Here is a 20,470-nt window from a genome sequence, read left to right on the forward strand (position 1 = left end):
TACTACTACTACTACTACTACTACTACTACTACTACTACTACTACTACTACTACTACTACTACTACTACTACTACTACTACTACCACTACTACTACTACTACTACTACTACTACTACTACTACTACTACTACTATTACTACTACTACTCTCTACTACTACTCTCTCTCTCTCTCTCTCTCTCTCTCTCTCTCTCTCTCTCTCTCTCTCTCTCTCTCTCTCTCTCTCTCTCTCTCTCTCTTCCCCTAGTCTTTTCTTTTATCCAGTATCCTTCCTCGCTTTACCCTTCCTGGCACCCCTTCCCTTGTTTTCCTCCCCCTTCGCCTCGCATTCTCTTCTATTTTCCTTTCTTTTCCATTTTCCTTTTTGTTTCGTCTTGTTTTCTGCTCCTTTATCTTCTTTTTCACTTCTTATCTTACCCTCCTCTTGTGTCATCTGTTCTCTGTTTGCTCCTCTCTTTCTTTCTCTTTTTTTCTCTTCTCGCTTTTCTCTTTTCTTCACTTCTCTCTTCTCTTCGATCGTATATTGTTAGTTTCTTCTCTCGTATCGTATTCGTATTCGTATTCGTATTCGTATTCGTAGTAGTAGTAGTAGTTGTTGTTGTTGTGATGGTAGTCGTTGTTCTGTTTTTGTTCTGAGTAAACGATAATCTTGTAATGGAGTTATCATATATTTTTTTATTTTTTTATTTTTTGGTGGTGGAGGTGGTGGAGGTGGTGATGATTGTGGTGATGGTGGGGGTGGTGTTGCTGTTGATGGAGGAGGATGAGGACTTTGTTGTTGTTGTTGTCGTTGTGTCCTCTCCCGTCCACAGCCTTTTATGGACCGTGATTCTGATAAGCCGCGGCAGTCCTTTGATCAGTGTGTGTGTGTGTGTGTGTGTGTGTGTGTGTGTGTGTGTGTGTTTGGGGTTTGGATTGGTCATTACCCCGGTCATTAAGTTTCAGTTGAGTGTGGCTGGCATGACCCTCCCCTCCCCTCCACACCGTAAAATGCTGCGGCCTCTAGTGTAGCCAGTTGCCCTCCACGCCATGACCTTGAGTGACTGACCTTTTGTGACCTTCCATCGAAACCACATCAAGCTGCGACGCTCAAAAGGCTGCTATACCTTCCATTGTCCTCACTTTAATTCAATGTCTTACTGTTATTGTCGCCTCTCATTAGCGTGTGATCTTAACTGGCCCGCTGTCACATTCCTAAAGTGTCTGCGTGACTGGCACCGCCCCAAGCCGCTGAGCCGTGGTTGACGCGCGGGTCGTGGCTCACAAACTAACCACGCAATACTCTTCTAACTATTCTCAGTGTATTTCCCGACAAGAAGTAGTGGGTTCCATAATTCGTGCTCAAATAGTGTATTCGTACCCTGTTCTAACCTAACCTAACCCATCGTAACCTGAAACTAACCTAACCTAAACCTAACCTAATCTAATCCATCTTAACCTGAAACTAACCTAACCTGAACTTAACCTAACCTAACCCATCTTAACCTGAAACTAACCTAACCTGAACTTAACCTAACCTAACCCATCGTAACCTGAAACTAACCTAACCTAAACCGGGCCTAACCTAACCCATCGTAACCTGAAACTAACCTAAACCTAACCTAACCTAACCCATCTTAACTTGAAACTAAGCTTACCTAAACCTAACCTAACCTAACCCATCCTAACCTGAAACTAACCTAAACCTAACCTAACCTAACCCATCTTAACTTGAAACTAAGCTTACCTAAACCTAATCTAACCTAACCTAACCCATCCTAACCTGAAACTAACCTAAACCTAACCTAACCTAACCCATCTTAACTTGAAACTAAGCTTACCTAAACCTAATCTAACCTAACCTAACCTAACCCATCCTAACCTGAAACTAACCTAACCTAAAACGGGCCTAACCTAACCCATCCTAACCTGAAACTAACCTAACCTAAAACGGGCCTAACCTAACCCATCGTAACCTGAAACTAACCTAAACCTAACCTAACCTAACCTAACCCATCTTAACCTGAAACTAACCTAACCTAAACCGGGCCTAACCTAACCCATCGTAACCTGAAACTAACCTAAACCTAACCTAACCTAACCCATCTTAACTTGAAACTAAGCTTACCTAAACCTAATCTAACCTAACCTAACCTAACCCATCCTAACCTGAAACTAACCTAACCTAAAACGGGCCTAACCTAACCCATCGTAACCTGAAACTAACCTAAACCTAACCTAACCTAACCCATCTTAACTTGAAACTATGCTTACCTAAACCGGGCCGGGTGCCGAACATGCCGCAGTTCAGGAATATGAGGCGGGGCAAGCTCGAAATTCCGTGACCTTGGGAGCGCGCAATCTTGAACAGACTTGTCCCTAACGAGTTTAGCGAACAAGAAAGTCGTCCTGCTGGAGATTAATCAAACCAACTTGCTCATAGAGTCCTTTCCTTCCTTCTCCTCTTTTGTTTATGATTTATCTCCCTCCTTTTTTCTTTCCTCCATATTTTTTCCTGTTTTCCTATTGTTTTCCTCTTCTCGTCTCTCCACACATTGTATTCCTTTCGCATCCATTCAATTTTTCTTCCTTTTTTTGTCTCATGATTTCTTTCCTTCTTTCCTCCCTTCCACCACCAACTTTTTCTTTCCTTTTTTTTCCCTTCCTCTCGTCTCCTTTCCTCTCCTCACATTTTATTCCTTTCGCATCATTTCAATATTCCTTCCTCATTTATGTCTCATGATTTCTCTCTCCCTCTCTCCTCCTATTTTTCATATACTATTTTTCAGATTTTCTTGTTGTCTTCCTCTTTTCTCCTCTCCTCTCCTCACATTATAATTTATTCCTCTTGCATCCATTCAATTTATTTTGCATGTTTTCTTTTCCATTCATTTTCTATCCGTCTCATCCCTACACGTTTATCTATACCTCCTTCCTTTTGTCCTTCGCCCTTAGCTCTCCCTTCGCCCTCCCTTTCTTCCTACATCATCAGCTTCTCCTCCCTTCCTATGCTCTCCGCTCTCCCTCCCTTCCTACGCTCCCATGTTCTTCCTTCCTTCCTCCGCTTCCTGTGCTGTCCCTCCCTTCCTTCCTACGCTTCCCACTCTCCCTTCCTTCCCCAAATCCCTTTAGATGCCCCTTCATCAGCATGTCTGTTTCTCCTTCCTCGTCCTAATCCTCTCTCTCTCTCTCTCTCTCTCTCTCTCTCTCTCTCTCTCTCTCTCTCTCTCTCTCTCTCTCTCTCTCTCTCTCTCTCTCTCTCTCTCTCTCTCTCTCTCTCTCTCTCCCTGTATTCGTACCAATTAAAAATGCTACCCCTCGTCCCATTGTTCAGACTAAAAATGATACCCCTCCTAACCTCACTATCCACACTCCGTATTCTCGCATCAGTAACCTAAAGGGAATATTACACTGGGCATATTTTCCGTGGATCTTCAGTCAAAACACGATTTACGCTGGCGTGGTTCTCATATTTGCATGTTTTTTTGACGTGTCCACGATCTTCAAAAGCCACGGTAGATTTCACTGAAGGACGACGGTATTACTCATCATCTTCATCAGCAGCAATAACAACAAACATTTGAGGACCACGCCAGCGGAAATTGTGGTTTGACTGAAGATCCACGGAAAATATGCCCAATGTAATATCCCCTTAAATGGATGAAAAAACCGTCGAACTCTGCAATGATAAGCTGTTTCCTTTAAATAATCACTTCAGTCAGCAATTACCCAACGTACGTATATGTGGTCAACGATGCAGCCTTATAATGATATCTTAAATGGCGAATAATGACCCAGAAACGTAATTTGGTTTGGGATAGCGTAGCGTAGCGGTAATATCAGCACATAAGCGCATAATAGCTCTGATTGTTTATCCTCGAGGAAGGTTTTATTTACGAAAGGAGAAATTTAGAGAGCTGAAAGGAGTGATTATGGAGTAGGAGTAGGAGGAGGAGGAGGAAAAAAATGGATAGTAGTTTTGAAATGTTGAATAATGATATGGAGACCTATCTATCTATCTATCTAACTATCTCTCTATCTATCTATTTATCTATATCTATCTATATTTATCTATACTCACCTAATAGCTTTTTCTCTCTTGCGCTGTCAATCTGTCTATTTCACTCTTGTCTGTCTCTCTGTCTCTCTTTCTTTCTTTCTTTCTGTCTGTCTGTCTGCCTGTCTCTGTCACTCTCTCAGATGCCAGCAACTTTTTTTTCTTATATACGTGAAGAATAAAAATAGCTACTTAAGTCTTCCCTCCTTCTCCTCCTCCTCCTCCTCCTCCTCCTCCTCCTCCTCCTCCTCCTCCTCCTTGACTGATAGTCAGAAAAAATAATGGTGGCGTCCTTAGATAAATTTCCTATCTTCCTCTTTTTTCCCTTCCCCCTTTTTTCCCTCTTTTGTTTCTTGGCAGGAGTTACCACCCCGGGGACCTTTTTTTTTGTGGGGGGGAGGGGAGGTGGTGGAGGGGGAGGTAGGGGGGGGCGTTCCTCTCATCATCTCTTCGTTTCTCTTTTATCTTTTCTTTTCTTTTAACTTTTTCTTATTTTGTGAGTTTTTCCTTTTCATAGTTTTGGGTTATTATTATTATTATTATTATTATTATTATTATTATTATTATTATTATTATTATTATTATTATTATTATTATTATTGTTTATACGAATTCTCTTTTATTTTCTATCCCATTGTGCATATTTTTCTTTAATTAGGCATCTCATTTTCCTCTTTTCCTCCTGTTTCCTCTTTCCTCCTCTTCATCATCATCCTTCCCATCCTCCTTCTATTCCTGTTCATTGTTATTTTCTTCTGTTCATTGCTCATCTTCTTTCTCATTTTCCTCTTCCTCTTATTCCTGCTCTTCCTCTTTCATCATTTCTTATTTCATGCTATTGTTTTTTTTGTTTGTTCTTGTTCTTGTTGCTAATCTTTTGTGTCATTCTCCCCGTCCTCCTATTCCTTCTCCTCCTCCTCCTCCTCCTCCTCCTCCTCCTCCTCCTCCTCCTCCTCCTCCTCCTCCTCCTCTTTCTTCATGTTCTTATTCTTAATCGTTTTGGTCTTGCTCTCATTCTTATTCTTTTTTCATCCTCCTCCTTCCTCCTCTACTCGTTTTATTCTTCTTACCTCCAGCCTCATTTTTCTCATTAATTGGATCTTTTTTCTTCCTTCCTTAATTAATCTCTTTTTTCTTCCTCTCTCTTTTTTTATCTCCATATTTTTAGCTCAATTTTTCGTCCTCGTTATTTTCATAGTTCTCTTCCTTATTTACCTTTTTCTTCCTTTCTCCTTTCCTCCTTTATTTTTTTCTTTGCCTCCACTTTCTTTTCCATATTTCCATTTTCCATTCTTCTTCCTCATCCTTCCTGCATCTCTGTCCTATTCCTCTTTCATTCTCTTCTTTCTTTATTATTTTCTTCCGCTCTAGTTTTTTTCTCATTATTTTCATGCTTCATATCTTTCTCCTCTTTACTTGAACTTTATTCTCTTCATTGTGTGCTCTTCCTTTTCTGTCGTTTTCCCTTCTTTTCTTACTTTCTTCCTCCTCCTCTTCCTCCTCCTCCCTCTATCTGTCCTGAATCACACTCATTTCCTTCTTCCTCTCCATTCCCTCCTTTTTTGTGCTTCATATTGGGCTCATCTTTCTTGTCTTTCTCCATCTCTTCTTTCCTTCGTTTACCTATCGCTTTCTTCCTTCCTCCTCTTCTTCCTTCCTACTATACCCTGATTCATACTCATTTCCCTCTTTCTCCTCATTCACTTCTTCCTTATGTTTCCTTATGTAGTTATCTTTCTTCTCTCTCCTTTTTCTCCTTCCTCCGTTTCTCCCTCATCATATTTCGCCGGAATGTGTACTCTCATTTTCCTTCTTCTTCCTCATTTCCTCCTTCCTTAACTCTTCTACGTGTCTTTCTTTTCTCTCCCCTTTTCTTCTTTCCTCCGCTTCTTCCTCATCACATCTTCCTTGAATCTAGTCTGTTATACTCTTTCTTCTTATCTTCCTTCTTATCTTTATTTTCCTCTCCATCTCTCTCTCTACCTCCTCCTCCTCCTCTCATTTCCCTCCTGCCATCCTTCCTTTCTTTTCCTCCTCTCCCTCCCTTCCTCTCTCCTTCTCTACCTCCCATTTCCATTCCATTGCCCCATTATCTGGCCAATTCCGAGGGGATACTGCTGGAGCTGGTGTTGGGAATGGTTGTGAGGTGGTGGTGGTGGTGGTGGTGGTGGATGGTATGCTAAAGGTAATGCTGCTAGGGAGATATGGTGATGGTTCTGGTGGTGGTGGTGGTGGTGATGATGAGCTGCACTGGTATGGTTGAAGATGAACATTTTGGTGGTGGTGGGGGTGGGGGTTGTTATGGCAAAAAAAGATGGTTGTATGGCCGTAGATATGGAGGTGGTGGTGGTGTTGGTGTTGGTGATGGTAGTAGCGATGGCAGTGAGTGTGAAGTTGGTGTTAGTGGTGATGGTGATGATGGTGGTGCTGTTGTTGGTGTTATTGGTGGTGCTGGTGTTACTGTTATTAGTGGTGGTGATGGTATTGACTGTGGTGTTGGTGTCAGTGAGGTTGGTGGTGGTGCATGGTGATGGGATTGACAGTGACAGTGGTGGTGGTGTTTGCAGTGACAGCAGTGGTAGTGATGGTGGTGGTGGCGGTGGTGGTGGTGGCGGTTGTGGCGGCAGGATTGAAGGAAGGGCTCGCTTCTGTCCCTCTCGAGTAATCCTCAGGTAATTGGATCCTAAGATGAGGGACGTCTGGCAAGGAGTGTGTGTGTGTGTGTGTGTGTGTGTGTGTGTGTTGGCGGGTTTTGGTTAAGAATATGAAGAAAGGCAAACACACACACACACACACACACACACACACACACACACACACACACACACACACACACACACAGGTCCCCCCCCCCCAACACACACACACATACACATACCCCCACACAACCCCCCCCACACACAGACCTCTTCCCCCCCCCCCATATCCCCTCCCCCCATCACATACACACACATCCCCCCCTCCCTTCCCTCCCATCCCCCCCACACGAATCGAATCACCCATACGTCTGCCATTGTCCCGCTTAGCTTCTTATTAAACATCATACCATGGGATCGGTTTGCACGTTGATATGAGTCCGGCCAATCCGACAACGTAATGACTACTTGAGTGTAATGAGGGGCTTAAAAACGCTAATGAAACCTTACCCTAATCAGTTTAAATTCGTAGGACCGTCTTTTGTGTGTCCGTTTGCCTGTCTGTCTGTTGGAGTGTGTGTTTGTTGGGCGGGGGTGTGGACATGATCGGTAACACTAACTAACTAATTATGGCGGCTGGTTTTCGCTGGTAGTCAACAATTAATGGCCTGATTATCGCTGATTGAAAGTGAGGGCTGATGTTTAGCTGGTATATGAGGGTTTGCGATGGTGCACACACTCACTCACACATACGCACACTCTCTCTCTCTCTCTCTCTCTCTCTCTCTCTCTCTCTCTCTCTCTCTCTCTCTCTCTCTCTCTCTCTCTCTCTCTCTCTCTCTCTCTCTCTCTCTCTCTCTCTCTCTCTCTCTCTCTCTCCTTCCTTCCTTCCTTTTTCTTCCCCTAACCATCTCCTTCTCCCTTTACGACACTTGTTATCTATCCATCCCTTACTTTTTACTCTTCCTCTGCTTCCCCTTCCCTTCTTTTCCTTTTCCCTCTTCCTTTACGACACTTCTTATCCTCAATACGTACAAAGAAAGACTAAAACAACTTGCATTCTTTGGAGTTTCGTGTTGGGTTATAGATTTGGCTTTACTTTTTTAGTCATATGAGGTTGGTATGTCTTATGGCTTGGGTTTGGGTTGGAGGCGAGAGGGGTTTTCCGTTGAAGTGTAGTGGGGGGGGGGGTGGAGGAGGGACTGGGTAGGGTGGGTGCCTGGGTGGAGTGGTGTGGAGTGGGGGCTGTAGTGAAGTCTGTGGGGGGGTCGAGTGGAGTGGGTGGCCTGACGAGGGGAGGTGACGGGGTGGGGTGGAGTGGGTGGGGTGGGTTGGAGTGAGGTGGGGTGACGGGGTTATATCGAGTCTGGGGTGTGGTTAGTTCTGGTCGTGTCCATTCCATTTGTTCAATAAGTGTCAATTTCCCCTTCTGTGTGTGTGTGTGTGTGTGTGTGTGAGAGAGAGAGAGAGAGAGAGAGAGAGAGATTGTTCCCCCCTTTCCCTTCCCTTTCCATTATCTACAAAATAATAGTGTTTCCCCTATTCCAAAAGTTCCCCTTCCTCCCCAACCCTTTTTTCGCCTATACTTCTTATCCATTCCCATTTTTTTACTCTCCCCTCACTTCCCTTTCCTTCCTTTCCCTTCCCCTTCTCTTGTATCACGCTTTTTTTTTTTTACATTGTATCTTTACTCATTTTACTTTCCCTTCTCTTTCCCTTCCTTTCCTTCTCCTTGCTATTCCCTTTCCCTCTCACGACACTTCTTATCCGTTTTTTCTTCCTTACTTTGCCCTCACTTTTCCTTGCCTTCCTTTCCCTTCCTTTCCACTTCCTTCACCTTCCTCTTTTGCGACACTTCTTATCTTTGCTGTACTCTCTTTATTTTCCCTTCCGTTCTCCTCCCCTCCCTTCCTTTTCCTCTCCCCCACTGACAACACTTCTTATCCATCCCCTTTTCTTTACTCTCCCTTTTCTTTCCTTTCCCTTCCTTCCCCTTCCCCTTCCCTTCATCTTTTACGACACTTCTTATCTTTTAACTCTCTATTTTTCCTTCCCTTTCTTCCCTTTACAGCGCCTTCCTTCCCTTTCCTTCCCCTCCCTCCTTACGACACTACTTATCTTTTTCCTCTCCTTGATCTTTACTTTCCGCTCCCTTCCCCTTTCCTTTCCTTCCTCTCCCTTATCCTTCCTTGCTGTTATCGTTCCCTCCTCCTTCCCTTACGGCACTCCTCCTCGGGTCCATTTTCCTTCCCTGATCCGGTTCATCCTCACAACACACTCAGTCGCTCAAAGGCTCCGAGAAGATTATTTTTAACGTCCGATAACACGAAGTTTGTTTTTTTATGACGACTGACGGAGGCTGTGTGTGTGTGTGTGTATGTGTGTGTCTGTGTGTGTGTGTGTGTTTGAAAGGTGATGGAACCAGAAATCAATTATTGTTTCTTTCAGAGTTTTAGAATTTAATGTCTTTCATCTCTCTCTCTCTCTCTCTCTCTCTCTCTCTCTCTCTCTCTCTCTCTCTCTCTCTCTCTCTCTCTCTCTCTCTCTCTCTCTCTCTCTCTCTCTCTCTCTCTCTCTCTCTCTCTCTCTCTCTCTCTCTCTCTCTCTCTCTCTCTCTCTCTCTCTCTCTCTCTCTCTCTCTAAAATCAACTATTATTTACATATTTGATTGTGAGTTAACTTCAAATTATTATAGTGTTCTTCCTCAGTCTCGTTCACTTACCCATTAATCATTTTTGCCATGCTTCAAGTGACGAGGGTTTCTTTTAAGTATATTTTTCTTTCTCTCTTTTCAGGTACAGTGCGTTGGTGGTGTTCCTTCCGGCTCTGCTTACCTGCCGACTCTATTCAGGTAACCTTTTAATTAAGTTTGTAACCTTTTACCTTCATTTAGATGGTGGACGTGCGTAACCTTTCACATTTTGGCATATGCTTGAAGTCCTTAACATTTTCTTCTAATTCTCAACTCATTTCAAAGTTTTATGTCTATTTGAACTGACAGACTCGTACCAGTTCCTCTTACCTTCATTAAGATGGTGGGCGTACGCATATTTTCACCTTTCCACAATGCTTGAAGCCCTTGACATTTTATTTTAATTTTGACTCATTTCAAGGTTTTCTGCCCACCTGACTTGATAGACACCTGAAATTTATCTCTTACCGTCATTTTGGTGTTGGCCGTACGTAGCCTTTCACCTTTTTGCATATCCTTGAAGACTTAGCGTTATTTGTATTCCAATTCTCGACTTTTATCAAGGTTTTATGTCCATCCGAACTGACAGACACTTGCATATTACCTTTTTACCTTCGTTAAGATGGTGGTCGAACGTAGCTTTTCACCTTCCCACACATGCTTGAAGACCTTAACATCTTTTATTTCAATTCTCGACTCATTTCAAGGTTTTCTGCCCACTTGAACTGATAGACTCTAGCAAGTTATCTCTTACCTATATTTAAATTTTTCCGTTGCCTTTCACTCCTTCACACGTGGCTGAGTCCCTTAACATTTTCATTTCCATTTTCAACTCGTATCAAGACAAATACATCTTCCTTTAACATATTCTTTACCGAAGTTTCTCAAGCGGCGAGGAAGAGAATGTCATGTTTTTCCATCACAAACGTAATATTTTCAAATGATTCTAGACTCACTTTTTATTAATTAGGTTTAAGTAACGAATTATCATATATCTCGACTCAGTTATTAAGTCTGTAAATAATAAATGAATGAAGAAAGAATACAACATAGCTTTTAGAAGTGCTTATATCAACAAAAGGAAATGTAAGAAGGTTTAAGAAGAACAGAAAATGTATTTAGATTCCGAAAAATACAACTAACTTAAAGTATGCACAGAGGATGAAAAAATTCTGACTCTGAACGAAAAACACAGATAAAAAAATCTGGAAATAATAGAAAACACAACAGGAAAGCAAAAGAAAGAAAGAAATCCAACATAAAATATAAAAAAAACTCATGGAATAAATGTGAAGAACAACAACAACGAAATAAAAAAAACTCTGAAAATAATGGAACACACGACGGATAAGAAAAAAAAAAGAAATCAAACTGAAATAAATCCTCCTTGAAATAAATGTGAAATCTTTCGACAAGCGAACCGCCTCAGGGACCAGATTGGTATTGTCAGACGCCTCCACACCGCACCTCGCATCAACTATTTCCAAAGGCCAAAAAGAAAATCAGTTGGGTTTTTATGCGCATTAGTTTAGGTTCGCGGTACAGAAGAAGGGCCACACTACCACCAGGGTCATGAAACTACCCCTGGAAATGCCCAAACTATTTCCAAAGGTCAATCAGGAGATCAATTGGGGTCATATGAGTGGTAGTTTAGGTTCACGGTACAGAAGAAGGGCCAAACTACCACCAGGGTCATGAAGCTACCCTTGGAAATGCCCAAACTATTTCCAAAGGTAAAAAATGGAGATCAATCGGGGTCTTATGCCTAATAGTTTAGATTCGTGGTACAGAAGAAGGGTCAAACTACCACCAGGGTCATGAAAAACTACCCATGGAAATACCCCAAACTCCTTTATACGAAAACCTTGTCAAATATGTGAGCTTGGACGCCGCCGAAATGTTTAAGAATACGACCTTGACCGAGACAACCCACGCCTGAATATGTTGAGGTATCACTGCGGCGAGGACGGAGTGAGGCTGGAGAGAGCGACGTCCCGACCTGATATGCGACGCGAGCTTAGAGAATCTGTCCAAGGTCGCGGTTAAGAATACGACCCTCACCGAGACAACCCACGCTAGGCCTGAATATGTTGGGGTATCACTGCGGCGAGGACGGAGTGAGGCTGGAGCGAGCGACGTCCCGACCTGATATGCAACGCGAGCTTAGAGAATTTGTCCAAGGTGGCGGATTAATTAACCAAGAGTCGGGAAACGTCGCATTTCTCCCGCACAGATTATTCGTTCGCCTCGTGGCCCACCAAGAACACACTGAGGCCCGTACTTTTAATGCTTTCGGCTCTCATAATTAATATTTCCAAAGGACACAAAAGAGAGTAGTCAGGTTCTCATGAGTGTTTCTTTTACGTTCACAGTGCAGAAGCCTTGTCAAACTATTACTAGACTATTAATACTACCCATAAAATTACTTACACAACCTTCTCCACTACGAAAGCCGTATTAAATGTGTGTGTGTGTGTGTGTGTGTGTGTGTGTGTGTGTGTGTGTGTGTGTGTGTGTGTGTGTGTTAGCCCTGAAATGTTTGACAATATGGGCCTTAAGAAGAAACTGATCACCCAACAGTCGATAATCTTTTCCACTCCTGAGAAAAGTGTGGTAAAGAGGGTGTGTTCGCTAATTTGTACGCACTACTTCATTTGTGGTAAAGAGGGTATGTTCGCCAATACGTACGCATTTTTCTGATTAGTAGCTCCTATAAGGGATCAGAAAAGAAGAATATTCCTGGAAATTTAACTGAGGTGTAAAAAAAAGTAACTATGGTCAAACTCCACCCTGACAAGCACTTTTTTCGTACACTAATTAACTTGTTTATGCCTATACAGTTTTCCGTAGTGGGTATTTATTTCTAAGATGAGTACTAAAGGGAGAGGTGCGCACGAATAAGGGCACAAATTCTACCGGGGGACGTAATCCAAACTTATTATTGTATTAACCAGGGTAGAAGAAACAGCAGGTAGTCTCGATCAACCACCACCACTCTGTGCGGATTCTAAGTGACGTCACTACCTAGACGAGAGAGAGAGAGAGAGAGAGAGAGAGAGTGTGTGTGTGTGTGTGAGAATTTAAAGGTATCCTAATGTAATGTAGTCCGTTGCTCGTCAAAGTAAGTTCTGATCCTGGAATGCATTTTCAGCACTATTTTAGTGCCCTCTGCATTAATTTTCCCTGGAGTGTTAGGACAATTCACTCATATAATAATAATAATGACTATAGGGCAAGTGCATTCACATATAATCCAGGGTTCCCATTCCTCTTTAAAGTTTTTGTTCACCAAAGTCTTGGGTATAGACCATGGTGCCCAGTGCAGCTAAGCTCTACACTACAGCTTGGCAGCTTCCATTGTGCTATGGAATGAGGCTACAGCCTTATGATTTATATATATACAGCATATGCAAGGATCTGCACCCACGAACAATGCAACACGAAGGCATATTGTACAAGAGTTTCCCTTGTCACAGATAACGGACAGCTCAGATAGACCTCCTCTAGCCGGTGGCTACGTCAAGACTAAGGTCCCCGCAGCAATCATAGTTATTTATTATTATTTTATTATATTGTTATTTATTATTTATTATTATTATTTTAATTTATTATTTATTACTACCTCTTTCTCGTCTAGATTGTGACGTCACGGTCTGCCTGCGCAGTCCACAGAAATTCTGGTCCAGCGCCCCCCAGCGTGGGAATACCTGGCTTGCCTCCCTTTACCTTGGTATTAACTATTGCTATCTTAATTTCACGTGTAGCCTGCTATTTAATCATTGTCTCATTCTTGGCTGCCCCGGACGACATAAATTTACACTTTCGTAATACAAACTTTTATGAATTTTCTTTGCAGTGAGAGGAAAATAAATATTATTACCTCGAAATCATTCCTTCTGTTCATAAGATATCGTAATGCAGAGGCAGAGGATTTTCTTGGGGAATATACGAGGAGGGAAATATTAAATTGTGATGTTCTTTTCTGCTTCTGTCTCTGTCTGTGTTCTCTCTCTCTCTCTCTCTCTCTCTCTCTCTCTCTCTCTCTCTCTCTCTCTCTCTCTCTCTCTCTCTCTCTCTCTCTCTCTCTCTCTCTCTCTCTCTCTCTCTCTTAATACGGCATAGTTTTTGTCAATTTCGCGCCCTGCTTTATTGGATTTTGCTCATAACGGGTGGACGGGCGGGCAAAGTTATCGTGGTATCGGGGAGTCCGCTGTCACGGCTTTCCGCTGGCGTCCGAGGGTCATATTCCCAATCTCTCTACGGGTATGTGGTTCCTGAGTGAAGACGCTCGGCTGTAGCTGCGAAACTAACCACGGGATGTTCTGGAAAATACTCTCATTGTGATTTCCAGTCCATATTACCTCAAATGATTGCACTTAAACCTAATCTAACTTAACCTAACCCAAAGCAACCTTCCCTGCTCAAGAGTTTCTCCCTGGGCCACGCATTAGCCAATTACACGAAGCAGTAGGGAATAGTCGAATGTTTTGGTCCCGGCGCGCGGCAACAGAAACAGCGACAACAACGAAGGCAGAATAAGTGGAGCAGAATATGTGGAGCAGAATAAGTGGAGCAGAATAAGTGACAGAATAAGTGACAGAAGAAGTAACAGATTAAGTTGAAAAGAGTAAGTGGAAGAATAAGTGGAGCAGAATAAGTGACAGAATAAGTGGCAGAATAAGTGACAGAATAAATGGAAGAATAAGTGGCAGAATAAGTGACATAATAAATGGAAGAATAAGTGGCACCATAAGGGCCAGAATAATTGGAATAATGGAAGAATAAGTGGCAGAATAAGTGGCAGAATAAGTGACAGAATAAGTGGAAAAGAACAAGTGACAGAATAAGTGGAAAAGAATAAGTGGCAGAATAAGTGACAGAATAAGTGGAAAAGAATAAGTGGCAGAATAAGTGACAGAATAAATGGAAGAATAAGTGGCAGCAGCAACAACAACAGCAAAGAGAGAATAAGTGGCAGAATAAGTGACAGAATAAGTGGAAAAGAATAATTGGCAGAACAAGTGACGGAATAAGTGGAAAAGAATAAGTGGCAGAATAAGTGGCAGCAGTAACAACAACAGCAAAGAGAGAATAAGTGGAGCATAATATGTGGCAGAATAAGTGACAGAATAAGTACAAAAGAATGTGGCAGAACAAGTGACAGAATAAGTGGAAAAGAACAAGTGGCAGAATTAGTGACAGAATAAGTGGCAGCAGAAACAACATCAACGAAGGCAGAATAAGTGGGATGCGCCATTTAGCGGGAAGGAAAGCAAAATTTAGAAATCATGAATATGGCGGCAAAATAGTAGTGGAGGGCTTTAATAAACGGATTTTTTTTTTTAGTTCAGACGACATAAGGTACTACAGAGGGAGGGAGATAAATGGTCTATGTGTGTATACCGGTAATTGGGTGATGCAGTTCAACATCGACAAATGCAGCGTTTCAGAATGCAGGGAAATAATAATCGTTGATGTAAATGCACAGTAAAACGCATATCTTTTATCACTTCATTTGAAAGGGCATTTTGGTGTGCGTGTGGGCTTTTACCTCCGGCTCAATCATCACTCTATATAGTTTTACCGCCAGGAAATGCGACGAGAGTGTTTGGATTTGTGTCTGGAATCGTTAGTAATCGTATGTGAAGTTGATGATCCTTCTCCCGAACAGTTCGTGGAGGTGGGTGTGTAGGCGTGTTCCCTCTCCTTAACGGATCACCACCTCCGTTTAGCAGACACATCCACGACTCTTAAATGACTTCTGAATTTTGGTGGAACGAAATTTGCATCTGATCGCTTGTTCCGCTGACGAAAATAAATGTACCCGGAATGTCAAATTAAAAAAAAGATGAAATGAAACAAATAGAAAGTAAATGTATACAGAAACTATTATATTTATGGTATAGGAGACCATCAAAGGCTCCCCTCCAAAAATAAATAAAAATAGGCTCCAAAGATGACACTCCTGCGAAGGTTATATAGAAAAATGCAAAAAAAGAATATCAACTTGGTTCTAGAGGGTGTTTTAATGATTCCTTCTTGATCAATAGTAATAGAAATAATAATAGTTATAGTAATAGTAATAAGAGTATGAACAGTATTAATAATAGTAATAGTAGTAGTAAAGAAAGGAGGAAAGGGACTGTATGGGCGCCAGGCGACAACATTGGTCTTCATATTTCTGTTCGACGAGGATTTTATAAAAGGAACACCACTTAATATTTATGGACAGGGGGACTTAACGCTCTCTCTCTCTCTCTCACACACACACACACACACAAACGTAAAGTCAAACAAAGGGAAAGAATGAATGCAACTTTCTGAAATTAAGTTTGGGCGAGAAAAGTTGTCGAGACGTGCCGGAAATAAATGTCTTATACCACCACCCCGCTGGACGCTCTCCCTTCCTTCCTCTCCCTCCCCGACCTCCTCCCCCGGCGATTTTATTTATCCTATCCTCAGACTTTCTCCTCTGTCCGCCCTCCTTTTCTATCCTTCCCGTTCCTCCACTCTTTCCTCATCCTCAAACCTCCTTCTCTCGACCTCCCCCGGCGATTTTATTTATCCTATCCTCAGACTTTCTCCTCTGTCCTCCCTCCTTTTCTATCCTTCCCTTTCCTCCACTCTTTCCTCATCCTCAAACCTCCTTCTCTCGACCTCCTTTGAACTCCTCCGATGTCCTCCGTTCTTCTTGTCTCTACTTCTCCTTCTTCCACCGTTTTTTTTTTAACCTTAGACTTTTTTCCTGTTTCCTTTTCTTTCCTTCTTTTTCTTTTCTTCCTCTTTCTTATCCTCAGACCTTTCTTTGTGTCCTTTTTCTTTTCTTTTCTTCCCCTTCGTTCATTCTTTCCTTCCCTTCTGGTCCCTCATCCTATGTCTCTTCTTATTCCTACTCCTCTCCTTTCTCTCCACCTTTCCTCCCTTCTCTTTCTTCCCTTCTCTCCTCTTTCCCTAGTTTCCTCTCCTCACTTCCATCTCTCCCTCCTCTCCTCTATATTCCCTTTTTCTCCTTTCCTCCCCCTCCTTTTTCTTTCTTTTCCTACTCTTCCCTTCTCTTCTCTTCTTTTTCCATCCCTTCCCGTCCCCTTCCTTTTCCTCCCCACCTCTCCCACCCCTCCCTTTCCCTCCCTTCCACTCCCCATCCTTTCCTCCCTTCCCCTTCACCCCCCTCAGAAAACTCATCGGAAGGGGATTTATCACACAGAGGTTATCGGAATTCCTTAAGTCTCGTGAGCGGCCATTGTCAAGCATTGTGGAATGGGAGAGAGGGAAGAAGGGAGGAAGGGTAGAGAGAGAGAGGGAAGGAGGGAGAATAGGAGGGAGAGAGGGAGGGAGGGAGGAAAGATGGGAAGGGGAGGGAAGAAGGCGGAGAGAGGGAGAGGGAAGGAAGAGCAAGGGAAGGGAAAGGAAGGAGGGGGTAAAAGATGATGGGTTTGCCGCAGTTTTGGGTGGTAGTGGTGGTGGTGGTGGTGGTCATGGTGGTGGTGGTGGTGGTGGTGTTGGAATCGGTTGCAGTGGTGATTTCTTTGCAATTCTTTATAGTCTTTGTATGTATTTCCTCCTGCCTACCTTCCCCCCCTTCCTCCTCCACTTTATCTCCTGCATTATGTATTTTAAATCTTATGCATAGTCCTTTGCTTCTGGCAGTCCTAGATTTTTCCCCTTCTTCTTAAACTTCAGTTAATTTTGATATATATATATATATATATATATATATATATATATATGTATATATATATATATATATATATATATATATATATATATATATATATATATATATAGTATATATATTACACCAACATAAAATTATTTCCTTTTCCTTCAGAAAAATCCTACCTGACTTTTTTTTTTTTACTTTTTAAATTTTATATTTTTTGCTTGTTTTTTTTAAATTTTTATGATTTTTTTTTGTTTTTTACTCCTTACTCGAATGTCATTTCCATCGCAACCCTCATAACGTTCATCACGCCTCTCATAAGCAGTCTCACGAAGCACGGCGAGGGTAGGGGGCCGCGGCTGGGCGGTGAGGCGGGGCTCTGTGGGGTGGGCGGTGAGGGTGGGGGACTGTGGCTGGGCGGTGAGGCTGGGGGTCTGGGTCTGGGTGGTGAATGTTGGGGGCTGTCAGTAGGGTCTGGGTCTTGTAGGCGGCGCAGGAAGGCCGTGATGGCCCACAGCGGCGGGCGCTGGCTGGGTTCGGGCGTGAGGGCCAGGTCGGCCACGTGGCCCAGCAGGGTGTAGAGGAAGTCGCCCAGGAAGTGCCGCTGCACCGTCTGGATGAGGCGGCCCAGCGCGTACACGTCGGCGGCGAAGGTGACGGTGCCGCCGCGGCACACCTGGGGACACATCCAGTTGTAGCGGTCCAGGTCCACGTCCCTGAAGCCGCTGTTCCGCGCGGGCAGTGAGGCGAGGCCAAAGTCTATGACGTGGGTCTCCAGACCTCCCTGCGGAGTTTGACTCACCAGGACGTTGTCGCCCTTCAGGTCCAGGTGCACCAGGCCAGCGTCGTGCACCTGCTGCAGCTTGACGCTCAGGTCCAGCAGGACGTGCAGCAGCAGGTCCAGGGGGGGGCGGGACTCTAGGTAGGCGTCCAGGGTGAGGCTGGAGCCGCAGAATGAGGTGAACAGGGTGAGGGGCTGTGGGTTCACTCCCAGCAGCACAGGGGCGCCGCCTGCCCCTTGCAGGAGGCACAGAGCGTAAGCCTCAGCGTAACTGTCTTGGTATTTAAACACTTTCCTCACCACCACCTCACCGCCACAGTCAACCAAGTCCACTGTGCCGTAGGCCCCTTCGCCCAGCCTGTTAATCACAGTCACTGGAGGAGGACTGTCCACCCAAGGCAGAGACAAGTTCTGCTGAACTACAAGTTCAGCCAAATCATCTTCCAGTGTAAGGCCCTGAGAAGGTGCCGTGTTTTGTGCTACAGCGTAGCTCGTCTGTATTCGGGCGTCGCAGCTGTGGATGAAATCCAATGAATTCAGGCGATCGGGACGTGCCCGTCTTTGCGTGCTTTTCCGGGCCCGCCAGGCAGCTCGGCGTGGCGGGGGCCCTCGAGCCCCGGCGCCCCGAGCGGGGGGGCCGGGAGGACCGTTGGCGATCAGCAGGGACACTGTGTGTGTGCTGGCCATTCGGTAACTGACACCTTTACAGCTGTACACTGGTTTATATAGGTGGGGAGGCTTGGAGGTAGTGTTGTAGGGAGCTTGGAGGTGAGGCAATTCTTTTGGCTCCTGGCGAGTCTAGAGTTGAGGAGAGGGACAAAGGTGGCATAGCTAAGATAACTACAGGGTCTCGAGGAAGCAATTCTTTTGGCTCCTGGCGTGTCTAGAGTTGAGGAGAGGGACAAAGTTGGAGCATAGCTAAGATAATTACAGGGTCTCGAGGAAGCAATTCTTTTGGCTCCTGGCGTGTCTAGAGTTGAGGAGAGGGACAAAGGTGGAGCCGTAGCCTCCCGCATGCTGACTGTGATCCGATGCGATGAATTAAAAGGGAAACTAATAAGATTTTATGGGATACTTTAATATATTTTTTTAATTTTTACAATTGTTTTGTTTTGGGGTTCCTCAGTTTATTGATAGAGTATTGATCAAAACACGCCATTGGTAAGTCCTCCGCGGTGTGTTTTACGAGGGATTCATTGGTGTGCGTGTGGCCAAGCCGGCGTGTGTTTAGTGACGCGTCTTCGTGTTACACATCTTGGGGCGAAACTAAGGGAGTGATCTTACTGTTATATTTCCCTCTTCGTTTCGCTGCTGTCCTACCCCCTCCCCCCCCATTCTCTCTCTCTCTCTCTCTCTCTCTCTCTCTCTCTCTCTCTCTCTCTCTCTTTTTATTTATACAGATTACGCGTTTATATTACAGAGTTCAATGTAGTGCACGTTACACACAGTTACAGTGTTTTCAGGACAAAGGAAACATGTTTAGTGTTCCCTATCTGAAGGCCCAACTCCTGGGCATTTCATGACGGCAGCCACGCGTTCACCAGCTCCTTGAAGCGCTGCACAGTCATGTTCTCCAGGCATTGCTGCGAGGCAAGCAGTCCATTCCATCAGGTTACATAGGTGTTGATGAACTGCCTCTGGTGATGCCACGTTCTGCAGCGGGGCTGCAGCAGCTCTGCGGGAACTCGGGAGGCTGACCTGGTGGCTACCTTGGCCCACCGGAGGGGCTGCCTCAGAGCCTGGAGGTGATGGACCCGCTGATGATGTATTTTGTACATCACCGTGAGCCCCGCCACGTCACGGCGGCGCTGGAGGCTGCAGAGTCCCGGATGCTGCTGCATGCTGCCGCTGTCCCTGATCAGCCTCGCTGCGCGGCCCTGTACCTTGTCGAGGAGGACGAGGTATTTGTGAGCCGTGCCTCCCCACGCCAGGCACGCGTACTCCAAGGACGAGCGAACTTGCGCCTTGTAGAGGATCTGGAGCCCCTTGCTGTCAAGAAGCCATGACATCCTCCTCAGGGATGCCAGCTTCCCCGAGCCCTCTCTGGCGAATCGCTCGATGTGGGATTTGAAGGTTAGCTTCCTGTCGTAAGTAACCCCCAAAATATCCACCTCTTCCTGGGACGCCAGTGCCTTTCCTTCGAAGGCCAGGGGCAGGGGCTCACTCGACCTGGAGACAGTGAGCAGCTGAGTTTTGTTGGAGGCGGAGGAGGAGGAGGAGGAGCAGGAGGAGGTGAACGAGGAGAAAGAAGAGGGAAAGAATGATACACCACACGTAACAAACCGGTTTTGAGTACAACTATTTCTTTACGCTTCTCTTAGATTAATTTAGTATGACCTTTAAATACGCTGCAAGGCTGATCTTTTCATCCTCTTCCTTTTCCTCCTCCTCCTCCTCCTCTTTATCATCATCATCATCATCATCTTCCTCCTCCTCGTTCTTTTTGTTTTCTTCGCCTTCAATATTCTCATTCTCTTCCTTCTCCTGTTTTTCTTTACTTTCATTTATCTCGTTTTCCATGTTATCCTCCTCCTCCTCCTCCTCCTCATCATCATCATCAGCTTTCCTCCTTTTTCTTTTCCTTTTTTTTTGTTTCTTTGTTTTCTTCGCCTTCCATATCTTAATTCTCTTCCTCCTGCTTTTCTTTACTCTCATTTATCTCGTT

Source organism: Eriocheir sinensis, chromosome 8 (assembly GCF_024679095.1).
Source record: "Eriocheir sinensis breed Jianghai 21 chromosome 8, ASM2467909v1, whole genome shotgun sequence".
Classification (NCBI taxonomy): domain Eukaryota; kingdom Metazoa; phylum Arthropoda; class Malacostraca; order Decapoda; family Varunidae; genus Eriocheir; species Eriocheir sinensis.